Source organism: Etheostoma cragini, chromosome 17 (assembly GCF_013103735.1).
Source record: "Etheostoma cragini isolate CJK2018 chromosome 17, CSU_Ecrag_1.0, whole genome shotgun sequence".
NCBI lineage: Eukaryota > Metazoa > Chordata > Actinopteri > Perciformes > Percidae > Etheostoma > Etheostoma cragini.
The window spans coordinates 17100811-17113909 of NC_048423.1; the positions used below are offsets into that span (position 1 = coordinate 17100811).

The window sequence follows — 13099 nt, forward strand, 5'->3', positions numbered from 1 at the left end:
CCCCCCCCCCCCTCCCCCTCTGCTGCTTCCCAGCAGCCTGCTGCTTACCCTGCAACCTCCATACCAATGACAGCCTGTCAGCAGAGAGCACTCCCTCAAGGAAAAGGGGAGAAAGAAAACAAGGAGAGGAGGAGAGAAATGGTGAGAAGAGCGCTCCCATCTCGCAAAAAGAAAACTGTTAAAAGAGTTGTGAGGAGTTCAGATCAAAAGCTCTGGGAACACTGATGCTTCCGCTTCATTGCTGAGGTTAGTCAGAGTCCACATCATCACATTAGTGCTGTAGAGGAGGGGGAGTAGGTAAGCTGTGTGACAACATTAAGATTTAGAACCGACACACTAACGCACAAACACATTCACACATCACTCCGGCAGCAGCACTTATAAACAGTGGCCGGCAGAGCAACCTCAGAGCGCGTCAATGCCAGGGAGAATCACTCCCTCCTTTTACTCGCGTCAGTGGTACTCATTTTCTTTTCAAAGTTTATTTTTCACACTTGGTCTGGTGTGCTGGCAGACATCTGGGGTAAGAGAGACAATTTGGACTACTGGGCAGCAGCTGGAGGCTCCACAGCTCCACAGAATAAGGTGTCAACCGGAGGACGCTATGAGTCAGGGAGGCCAGGAGTGAGCACCGATACAGATGAATCACTGGTGTATTTACCCCGCAAGAACTGTCTGTGCTGCGTCTGCCAGAAACACACTCACGAATTCCTCCTGTGATGAGCCTTACAAACTAGACCACTCAAGCATACCACTGTCTAGAACCAGACTATATATAATGCCTATTCTGCACATAAATGCAAGTTAATGTGAGGTCAATATGCATTCTTTAATTTTTTCCTTTTTTCATGACACGAAATCCAAACATTAGGCATCAACAGTTGCCATGTTTACCTGATTAAGACAGTCCATTTTCATCGGAGCCATTATTCCTAAGGGTAAAGGACTCAAATCCCCGTGAGCCACTGTGGAAATGAGCCCACTGTGAAGATGCTATCCAAGTGCATTAAATCCATCAGCCACTTGTTGAGAGAAATCCGCCACACTTCACAGCAAAAAGCCTCTAAAATAAACAACAGCAACCCTTCCTTCTGCTCTTTTATCTAATGACTAGTTGGGGGAGAATATGGAGAAAGAGGAAAGAAAAAGAAGGAAAGAGTAAAAGATGAACAAGTCTGGCAGCCATTGGGAAGTCAATTTAGTGAAATGCATACAGCTGCCCCTTAATGCATACAACCCTCTCCCTCCCCCTGTTACAAAGCTGCCAACTGAGTGAATGAGACTGCAACATTAGCATATGTAAAGGAAAGTAGGTGGCTGTGCTGTGTGTGTGTGTGTGTGTGTGTGTGTGGGGGGCAGGGGTGGTGTTTGGGGGGGGATGGGGGGGACCATGACATTCAGAGTTTCTCTGGCTGACAGGAAGGACAAAAAAAGAGGTGGGAAAGCTATTGTTCCCAATAAAAGAAGCCCAGGTCAAGGCCTGTGACCTTCCAAGTTTCTTGTGATGGCTGACATTTGGAGCGACGGGAGATGGAGGAATCCACTTATCGGTTCCCTGATTTATGAAGTACAGCTTGGTATAAAAAGGTCTGTCTGACAAAGCAAGGAACCACGACCAACTTAAACACAAGTAGATAAGAGTAGAAAGAAATAACCAGAGAGGGTAATTGCCGTTCTTTCAAAACTGATAATCCCTCCAGCCATATGCCATATGCTGAGCCTCCATATCTTTACCTTCAGCAAACACCAGAGCAGGAGGGATGTAAGGAGTGGAGAGGTCCTAAGAGCAAGGATGAAAAACGTCTGAAAAAAAGAGTATCATCTCTGCGGAGCGCTACTCTCTGGTGCTTCACTGCAAACAGCTGTCAGTTTAAGGGCCTGAACACACCAAGCCAAAGAACTAGCACTAATAAAGACTGACAGCAGAACATTCAAGTGCAGCATTTCTCAAAAGATGTGAGACAACGCTGCAAAGACTACAGCTGCCAGCAAGCCTACTGCTCAAAGTCATGTATGTTCTGCACCTGCATGTCAGGAAATAATAAATAAGTTTTCTATTTACAAAAAAAAAGAAGGTACAACTGGCCATGTAAAGGCTTGCTGTGCTTATCGATGCACTGGCATTGTGCTTGGAGAAAAAAAAAAGGCTAAGGCAAAGAAATCAGGAGAACCCATACATATCTGCTGTCGGTTCCGGACAGTGAGTTGTTAAAAAAAAAAACATTTAGCAAGTACTTTTGTTTATCCGATTACATACATACAGATTTCTGAGAAGTGATTTCCTCTTATGCAAGCGCAGATCAGCTGGCCGTGAGCTGTAGTCTTTGTGGTGTTCAACAAGTTCTGCAAGAAATCAGGCAACGTTAGGCAAAGCAGTCATCAAGTGTTTGCTCAGTTGCGGTTTACTGACGCTAACTGTTTGAGGTCAGCTTCGTGTGTCATGGCGTTCGTACAGCAGACTGGTGACTGTTGGGGCTGATGGTCGAGTCTGTGAACCAGGAGGGGAAATAGAAGACATAGAATGCCTTTTATAGTCACTGTACACATGTACAATGAGATTAAAAGTAACTCCTTTCCCAGTGCCAACATATACTGTACGTAAAACATATAACAGGAGGTAAGGTGCACAGTTGATACACTATATACATATTGAAAAAAGTCTGGCTTTTATATACAGTGCGATATGCAGTGTGGGTTATTATTTGAATATTGCCTGATAATGGTGATCATTTAATGAGTTTAATAAGATATTGACAATGAGAGTAATGGTATTGCACAGTAATGGAATTGCACAGTAACTGCAAAATTTAATAATTAAATGCCAATTTAATATCGACACAGTAGTGAGTCGAAGAAAGTCCAGGGGTTGGGGGGGTAAGACGTGAAGTCTGTGAAGTTAGTGCATGTGTGAGTTCAGAGTGGTTATGGCTTCTGGAGAAAGAAAAAGAAAACACATGTGGGTGTGGAGACTAATAAAACCTCTCTCAACAACCACTCAGGCAACTCTGATACCAACATTAAAAACTACACTTGTGCTTTGCAATAACTAGGTAGGAATGTGAGAGAGTATGATTATGTGTTAAGTTCCTTCCTAACGCACATAAAAGGCTAAATAAAGAACAACTTTGTGAGGTAAATGAGTTTTGATAATATATTTCTCCTCTTGTATAGTGCAACATAATTGAGTTTCAGGGAGCTTAATTGGACAAACACTAAAACAGTGTGATTCTAACAACTTTCTGATGAGTGCTTTGCTCTCTCTGTTTCTGGTTGGAGGTAGGAGCATGTTAATAGCAGGAAATGACAGACTTTAATCAAGCTGAATGAATGGCAGCAAGTACAGGTCTTTGTGCCACATTCTGCTTTGATCTAGCCTTTGCAGGCAGCTTCTCAGCTTTGATTTGAGTTGAGGGGAAGGAAAGGGTTTTATTTGAAGAGTGGGAAGCCCCAGGAGGTAACACTTAAGAGTTCTTGTCACTGCATCCCAGCAAACAGACAAACTCATTCATCAGCCTACAAACATGTGCTGCAGGGCCTGTGGAGAAACACACAATCCCACAAACACAGCTCGTTTGCACATGGACGTCCGGGTCCGATGGGTAATTTACATACCAAGGGAATCCATTACACAAATGGATCCACATGCAGAAAACCTTCATTCAACAACACTAAAAAAACATCTTTCACAGCTCATCTTTTAAATGCTGTGCTGAGTTCGGATGAAAGATCAACTCAATATATTAAAATTGGCCAAAACATAACAAAAACAATGTACTTTTCGAGGCTCAAGATTGTTTTCTTTTGACATTTAAGGTGTTTACATTTGTTTTATCCATTTTGAGAGAGAAAAATTTGAAATTCAAGGAAATCAACATTGTACAAGAGAAGGATTCACCATATACTTGAGTTAGAAATAGTTAGGCAGTTTGGGAAAATGCCCTCATTTGTTTTCTTGCTCTAAGTTAGATAACAAAATTGATGATGTACATTTTTTGGCCGGGCTGGCTCTAGGAAGTTCCTACAGTCAAAAGAACAGTGCAGCACATAACACGGTGGAACGCCACATGTCATTTTTACACTTCTGATTTTGTATGAGTTAAACAGCAGAGAAGTGTTCATTAGTGTTCAACATGTTAATTAGTGAGCTTTAGAGGTCCTGCTAAACAGATTTTTTTTTAAATCTTAAGACAGAGTCATTAGCCTCTTTCTGACCAAGTACTTATAGGAAGGTAGCTATAGGAATAGTCCACTTCTAAACAGTTCTGCTAACTACCCTCCCCCAAAACCAGTTTGGCCATTTGTATTCGCACTGGCCAAGTGTTCATAGGACCTGGTAGGGGGGGTAGGAAGGCACATACAACAAACCATGGCGGTGTTTGAAGACTAGGCTGGAGTACTTACCAGAGAAACACAGAAGACGAAGGCTCCAGCGTATTATGATCTAATTAATATGATTTAAGAAGATAGAAGAGCAGAGTGCAACAGGCAAACGAAACAACTAGCATTAACAATGAGCTGGTTAAATGCATGTTGTTAATCTTGTGAGGAATTAATAATCCCCAAATTGGTCCAGTTGGAACTCAAGAAAGAAAGGGATCCAGGACCGTTCTGTTCTAGGGAACTGCAACAATCCCTCAGGTCAGAAAGATGCTAGTCTAGCCGTTTTGGCCTGTTTCCACTTCTTATGCTAAGCTAATCTAACCATGTGTGGCTTCATATAAGAAGAACAGACACTAAAGGGCTATCAATCTTTCTTTCAAACTCTCAACAATGTAAATATGTGCATTTCCCCAAAGGTTCCCAATGCGTGGGACATAACTTTGGTGCCATTTGTTTTTATTATATTGGGTAAAATGACCAATGGGATAAACTGTCAAAAACCCCAACGTAGTCCCTTATAAAGTCTGATCATTCTGATCACATACAGTACAAGTACACTCAACATTGTCTAGGAGATTCAAGCCTGATGTTGAATCACACACTCTTATATCATCTCTCTAGTGGAGCCTATTCTTTCTGGAAAACCACCCTGAGGGCAACTACTATCATTCTATGGTCAACCTGAAGACAGCCAAACTCAGCATGGTACTATGGGAGCCACTGAGGCTTGCTTCATAATTACAATACTAAACAAGTCAAGACAGCATAATGTGATAAGGAACCAAGGCTTCTGCCCGGTTGCTTCCACCAGGGGACATTTAATAATCCACCAAGAACGAAAGCCACCTGTATCCGCTTAGATTGAGCTCGCTTTCATGAGGGTGTGATGATAGCCAGGCATGTGATACATCTGCTGTCCAGTATTTTTAGTCCTACTGATAACGGCATGCTGTGGCAAGGCAAGTTTCTCCTTAGTTATGCAGAGTCGGAGAGGAGGCGTTTAGGGAAATGGCCTGTTCTTCCTGCACAGAGGAAGAGATGAAAAAGCAGCTGGCAGGCAACATCTCTGAATGTCACTCCTCCCCTACCCGCCCCACCCTTTTCTCTCTCTCTCTCTCTCTCTCTCCAGCTTCAATCTTCCTCTCAGTTTGTTTTGTATCTGTTGTCTGAATTCATCAGAGCGCAGGACGCTGAGTTGCCTCCACTGTCCCCCCCCCCATGCTACTCCATATCTACGACAGAGGAAGAGAGTGAACTGGAAGGGGGTAGTGGGCACATGAGGTGAGGGGGTGGAGAGTAAACAGTGGCTTCGCATCCCACTATGTTGTTGCTAGGCAACTTTTTTTCTGCATACGACAGCCTTGAGTGACGGCAGACCTCACTTCGGAACAAAGACAGAAAGTTGAGGGAGGGAAAAGAGAAGAGCAGCACAGAGATGAGGGGTGATCTGGTGACTACAGGGACAGACACATTGCTGTCGAGTTAAAAGAACAAGGCAACATCAAAATATTGGATACGATAAACTGTGCAAGGTGAACCCGGATAATCTCATAACAGTCAGAATAAATCTAAATCTAAGGGATAATTAACAAAGCAGAAAAACATGTATGCATCAAAAAGTAATTTTCTTTCAACCAATTACTGAATCATTTTTATTTATTTGGGCCTTTATAAATATCTCAAATTAAACAAGGAAACTACTCTCTGGTCAATACACCAAGCCAGATGCAGTAGTGATGGTGATGAATATTGCATTGCTTCAGGTGATTGCAAGTCACAACAACTTTATCTCTGTTGGTACCAGATAAAGCAAACTTAATTTCTGCTGCCCTAATCACAGTGCAGAGTACACTAATGGATTCATTTTTTAACACTATAACATTGAGGATGTCTTCAGTAGTTACCTCCAAGTCTTGTTTGTATTTCTCAGTTTTGCACATGCTCTTTCATTTCCTATGAACATATGATTAGGATCTGTTAGAAACTCCTCAGGCAGTGTAACAGCATTACCACCACAACCTACAAACTATACTTTGGCAAAAGTTGGCAGACACCAATAGTTCCAGCTCAGCACATTTTTTGTGCAGCACAGGTGACGTGCTTCATCCATAGGGCACATAAGGGTTTTTTGACAATTGCCGGTGCTAAAATTAGCCCGGGAATAATTATCACTTGCGAGAAAGCTGCTTTTCATCAAGTTTGGCAGAAGAGGGAGTGCTGGATGCCAGATCAGGGGTGCTGCTGTACGGATGTGTGCAGAGGGAGCAGGCAGTCAGGAAGCAAAAGAAAGTTGACACTTAAACCATATTGTTAAGAGCAGTATGGACAAAGTTGCCAATGCTTTAGAGGACCACAAAAGGACGCCAGGTGTTTGCACCATGACTGGCTGGAGAAGTGGAAAGCTACAATAGTAACAAATAAGCAGTCTATCAACTGTTCCATTGGTAAATGTCTTGACCTGTTTACATATTTACGTAGGTGTGGTTTGTGAGAGTCAAAAAGAAGGGGTAAGAAGAACAGGATCTAGATACCAATATAATAACAACAAGAAAAGATATTTTTTTCCCCAAAGTAAAGTTTGTGGCCATCTGGAGCAAATGTTCCAGTGAAGACACTTCCTTCTGTAATTAATGAAGTTCTCCAAAGGGAACAGTTTGATTAAGTGAAAAACTCTTCTTATTCTCCACAGGCCATGTTACCGGAGCTTAGAGAGAAATGGCTCCGATAGAATTCTTGAGAACTAGGCGGCCCTGTTTTGTCATGCAGCTGGCATCTCTTTTATGGAGTCACTTTCAAAGCTGGTTCCCTATAAGTGGCATCGAAAACATCTGTTCCCAGAGCGGCACCAACCCGCATGAGAGATTGCCCAGTCCTGGCAAGATGGCCTGCAGATGTAGACAACAACCGTACATGTAAAACCTCAGACAGCCACATTGTGACAGTGAAGACAACAATATGCCAAAAGTTACAACGGGAACAGAGAGGGAAAGACACAAATAGAGGTTGGAAAGATAAGGACTGAGAAAGAGGGCTGTAATGAAAATAAAATGACTCTGGGAATGATGAAAGAAGGGAGGATACCTGAACAACAAGAGATGGTAGGTTACAGTGGAGGACAAATGGCTAGTAATTCTGAGCTAATGTCTCCTGGTCATGTTGAAGGATGTACAGTGGTACTTTCAATCCCAGGCAGAAGGCCAATTTGACCCCCATCCTGTTGAAAGCAGTCCTGTTCGTGGAGGGGCCTGGTAATGCCTGATGAAGTAGCAGTAGCACAGCTATATTAAGGCTGCTGTGCCCAGGGTGAATGAGCCTTAAATGTGCACTCTGCTAGAGCTCAGAGCACTGTAAAACACTGTGCATCATTATGGGATATGAGCTTTAGTACTGTCCAAGGCCCTGTGAAGCTACTGCTTTCCTTTTTTTTTTTTTTTGGGGGGGGGGGGGGGGCGCGCAATGGGAAATGGTCCGAGTTATTTCCATTCCCTCAGCCAGTTTATGGAAACATTATTAGAGCAAGGTTCAGTTCTCACGGCGAAGGAAAAGATTCAGGAAGCGAGTTAGAGGGAGAGACAGGAGAAAATGAAGGAGGCAGTAAAGGAGAAAAAGGAAGACTGAAGAAACGCTGCTTTTAGCCGTTTACTCTGGAAAAGACCTTGCTCTGTGTGTGTCCTTCATTGTGTTGTTCTCCCTCTGGCAAAGGCCACAAAAGCCTCCATTTATCTCTCCTGAGCATCTAGCCTTATTGAGAGAAGGCTCTGAAAGGCGGGCAGCCATCACATGTGCCAGGGTGACATGGCTTTTCCCTTGTTAACACTTTAGTGTTGCGCCCAGAGTGCAACCCGCACAATCTCCACCGGAGTGAGGGATTACCCCTGCCGACAAACGGGCAAAGAAGAAATAGTACATCTGTTCTATATATTTGCATTTCTTTGGTTTAATCACAATGCAGCACTTGACTTGATGGTAAGCGAACATTCTCACTCAGGCGTGAGAAACCCACCCCATCAATGAGGCCTTTTTCACCCTTTGGTGTTGTTAACCGGGGTAACGGCACATCACAAGGAGCAGCTTGCACAAAACACAATCTGTCAGCTTGGAGGCAGCGGGGCCAGTTTTACCATGATTCGCCCTCATCAGTTTCTATTTATTCAGTGTTCATAGGAGTAGAAAGGGGACCAAGTGCAATTTAAGGACATCGCAATGTGCACTATTCAGCAATCTGCAGCTCTAATTGCAGAGTGAGAAGAACTTTCTACATCTCTAGCATTGAAGCACAACAGCTGCAGCTGGCATGGCATGCAGTGGGTGGGTTTAATGGAGGTGTGGCGGCTGAAATGGTGTCAAAGACTAACCTCCCACCGAGAGCCACCCAGACACGTGCACCTAAGCATAAAACACACACAAATGCACAGGGTGTTACATGGACGCACTGCCAAATAGTCACTATCACAAAGTGTGTTTTGGTCTCCATGTAAAGATTAATAATGTTAATGACATACTGAAGCATCAGGGGAAATACTGCTACTGATTTACAGAGGAGTCAGCGGTAGTCGGAAAACAACACACATACAGTACATACACAGTAGAGCTGCCAATCTTTCTCCTTTCTTAATATTCAAATAAAATTTGAATATTTAATGCTCAAATGCTGCCTGTTAATTTATACGTACTACACTACTCAGGTTTATGTGCAGTTGGGGTTACTCGGTACCTAACATTAGCTTTGACCCCAATGCCTTGTGTTTCCAAGCTAAGTTACTGTTCATAAGATGTGACATATGCGGGTAGGCCAAGGTGAGAAGAGGGATATTAGCGAACATATTTAAAAAAAAAGTCACACTTGAATAGTGATTTCAGCATTCTAATAGTATTTATTTTCTTACTATTCAAATTATATTTGACCTGTCGGTATTCATTCCAACAGCCCTAATACACACATCTTGTCCCTCCAGTCTACTAGTCCAGATCACCTGCGAAATATCTGTGTACACATACTGTACATGAACCATTAAAGAGTGTATTGAGGAGAAAAGGTTATGAATGCTCTTATTTTTAGCCTCCACATCTTCACTTTTCTCTCCATCTTACCATCCCCCTTCTTGAATGCAAAATGATGAAAAAAAGTGTCCAGGGAGACAAGTGCAGATGAATTCATTCTTACCACCAGGAGCCAAGTCCACAGATACGACCTGACATGAGGGCCCCCAGCAATTCAGTGACCCTTGACCCTTAGAACTGATTGAGGCCAACGATCTAATGACGTGCTCATATGAAGGGGGGAAGGGAGTTTATAAAAAAAATAGGGGGGGGGAGGACCAAAAGGACTCTACAGTCATAAGGAGTTTGGCTGCACTGCAGAATTTACTCAGGAGGCCTCACTGATGCACATGGAAATCCATTGGCATTAATATTTATGCCATTCAGAATACCATAAACAGAGCATCTTTAAATATACTTCCACCTCACTCAAGCAGAGATCAGTCCCAAAATGAAAAGTGTGAGCAGGAAGGGGTCTGTCCTCTATCACAGAGCTGGCCAGACCACAGACTCCCAAATAAGCACAGATTTCCTTATTCCTCACTTCCTTATCTCTAAACTGCAGCAGGCTCTGAAGAATGACAAGAGATGGCAGCATTTGGTGAAAGCTCCAGGAACTAGCAGCTGTACAACATGTACTCGGGGTCACCAACCCGGCAGAATCAAGAGGAAAATCTTTTATGTAATTAGATTGGAAACGCAGTGTTATAGCAAGCAGGGTGTGGTAAGACGGACGACTCCAACATGCAGTTGCAATAAATGAGATCTTTGTCAACCTGCCTGGTTTACAAGAGAGACCAATAACATAATAATAAATAGAATTCCCAGCATTACTATCATCCCTGAGAAAGCACACACAGTAAAACAATTCCATACTTAATTAAAAACAACAGTCTTCCAGTATGAGACAAAATCATTTTTAGCAGAGGCTCATGGCTAAGTGTGTTTTTAAGCATCTATGTCAACCGACCCATCCTAATCCAAACCATAAACCTAGCCATGTTGTTGATTCTGCAGCGCGACAACAAAAACCCTGAGGTGACAAAGCAATGGTGCAGCAGCAATCCATGAAGTCAACAAACAGAGCAGCTTGGACTAAATAAGGAAATCTGGGGAAAAGTGAAGCGCCTCCTCAGGGCCCCCACTGCCTTCAGTGAAAATTAAACGAAATGACAGGAAACAATTAACCTACACTTATTATCTCTCTCCTCTCCCCCAGAAAATGTCAAATGTCACCAACTGAGAAAATGGACCTTTGTGTGTGTGTGACCTGATAAGAATCTGTGTGTGGGTACATGCACCAAACTAACCTGATTTCTTTAGTCATGTAAACAATCAGAGATTGAGAGAAATTGGGTTAATCCGGAAAGATTCAGCTGGAGAAAGCTGAATTGCTGGCATATATGTAACTATGGGAGTTGTAGTGTGTATGTGCATGGCTTTGCAACTTTGACCACTGAAATTTGGTGTTTGTGTGCTCCACCTAAACACACAGATTATCTTGACACCGAAGAGAACACTGTAATAATACAGCTGCTCCTGTGGTCAGATATGCAGCACCTGGCTGTGTATCCAGCAGTCGCTGAACTGTATGTGGCCCTACAGTCCCGTTTACATTTCCGAGGGCTTCCAGTAAACATAGCCTAGGGGAAGGTAAGCACTGAATGAACACAGTGTTGCTGCTAGACATTGTAAGAATTAGAGACCTCTTGTTAGGATCCCAACATCATGTCTGGGACATTGTTTGCTTGACTGAGTTATGCAATCTCCTTTGCTCCTTTTAAAAAAGGCAGTAAACCCATAAAAAGGCTTACCCTGGCAATCCAGAGTTCTCGCGAGAGCACAATTTGAATTTGCTCAGCGAGTTACTCTGGCATCGAGTACTGCTGCTCATTAACTATACCCTTGTAAACAAGGTGCACCAGTCACATTGGTTTATCTGATGGAGGAGGGCCAGAGTCAAACTCAGTGACCTTAGCAAGATTTTCAAATGCACGCCTGGTGCCGCCCCTCAAGATAGGCAACTTTCATGGATTTCCAGACTAATAAAGGTTAGCATTCAGTGTAATATGTGCTGCTCTCCTTCTAGCTCTGGATCCTACCCCCTGTGGCTAACCTCTAAACGTCCACAGCAGCTCTCAATACACTTCAGGAGAGAGAGCGGTTGATCTCCTCCACATTGACAGACGATTATAGAAGCAAGAGAAAACGGCAGAAAATCAGGCCACTGTCACTCCAGATCATTATCCTCCGTCAACAGCCTTTACAAATTGCATAAAAGGAAGGCTAGTCACAATGATGTTGCAAAGAAAGAGGGAGGGGGGGGGGGAAACAAGTGAAATGGAATATACTTCTCTAGCTCCGAATTAGCTCTGCTTGGCTGGGCCGGTGCTCCTTAAACACATCATACCGCCGCTGCAGCAGCAGCCCAGAGAACAAGAAAAGGCCAGGCTGAGTGCCAGCCCTGCACAGTTCAACTCCTCTCTGATTTAGCCTTCCCTTCCACTTTGTGTAAAGGGTTTCCCATACACACCAGTAACTCCAGTAGACCAGGCTTGTCTAAAGTAGTCACGGAGAAGTGACTAGTAGCAGTAGTAGTCGTCTTTGCTTACTGGAAGTTACATGAACAGGCCAAAGGCAACATCAAGTACAGACATTTTTGGGCCTTAGAAAGTGGATACAATGGCTTCATATTAATGTCCTGGTTTAATGGTGTGCATAATTTAAAAGTACAATCTCAACTGAACTAAGAGAGAAAATATTTCCGCTTAAAGGATATTGAAAAGGAAGACTCTTTTTCTTTTTAACCAAATGAATGGAAAACGACTTCTTGGAAGAAAATGCCTCCAATATCTTCTAGCCAACACAAGATTTTGATTGCTTTGCTGCTGCTGTCAAATAAAACAATAACAAAATCTGAATACATTGCATCACACCACTTCAAAATACACACTGAAAATAAAACTGCAAATGTCCAAAGCTGTTTTAATAGTTCTGGGATACGCAGTGTAAACCCCATAAATTCAGTAAACTGAACTCCTAATCACCCGATTTATGGATCAGTGGAAACACAAACAAGAATAACATTCTCCCTCCCAACATGTTTCGTCAGCGCTTTTAAAAACACAATGACAGACTACAGGCCATGACCAGACTTTCTAATTTGTCTCATGTCAGTGAGCTGGCAACATAAAGGAACCAACAAAAAAACAGACACTTTCTCACCATTGATAAAGGGTTGTTTAGGAGAAAGTTCCTTCCTCTAAAAAGGCTGACACTCAGAAAACTTGTACATTCCCGTTTGTACACACAAAGCAATAGGCCGCCTCAAAAACACAAAGCAGCCTCTGTCAACTACACGTTTTTCTTTTACTCTTATGTCTAGTTGTTATTTTTATTGTAAGGAAATAATTCTTATGGAAAATGCCTTACAGTATACTGTATATATAGTGTGATGTCTATTTCACTAGTTTTTGTAGATTTGATATACTCAACAACACTGTGGAAGCACTGCAGTGTGAGCACAGGTGAGGTTAAGTGAAGGATACTGGCCCCGGCAGCAATGAGACACGCACACACACACACACACACAACACACACACAACACACACAACACACTAAAGCTGAGCACTTTATGGCACATCTGTCACGGCTCTGCTCCATTTGACTTGTTAATTAC

General features: G+C 42.9%; 1 protein-coding gene across 4 annotated transcripts in view; it reads right to left on the minus strand.

Moving 5' to 3' along the window:
* LOC117960130 (signal-induced proliferation-associated 1-like protein 2) overlaps nt 1-13099 on the minus strand; it is an 83644-nt gene that overhangs the window by 63876 nt on the left and 6669 nt on the right. For all 4 annotated transcript variants that reach the window (XM_034897797.1, XM_034897795.1, XM_034897798.1 and 1 more), the window contains exon 2: nt 11093-11099. The gene's annotated coding sequence lies outside the window, so the exon portion shown is untranslated. The remainder of the gene's footprint in view (nt 1-11092; nt 11100-13099) is intronic.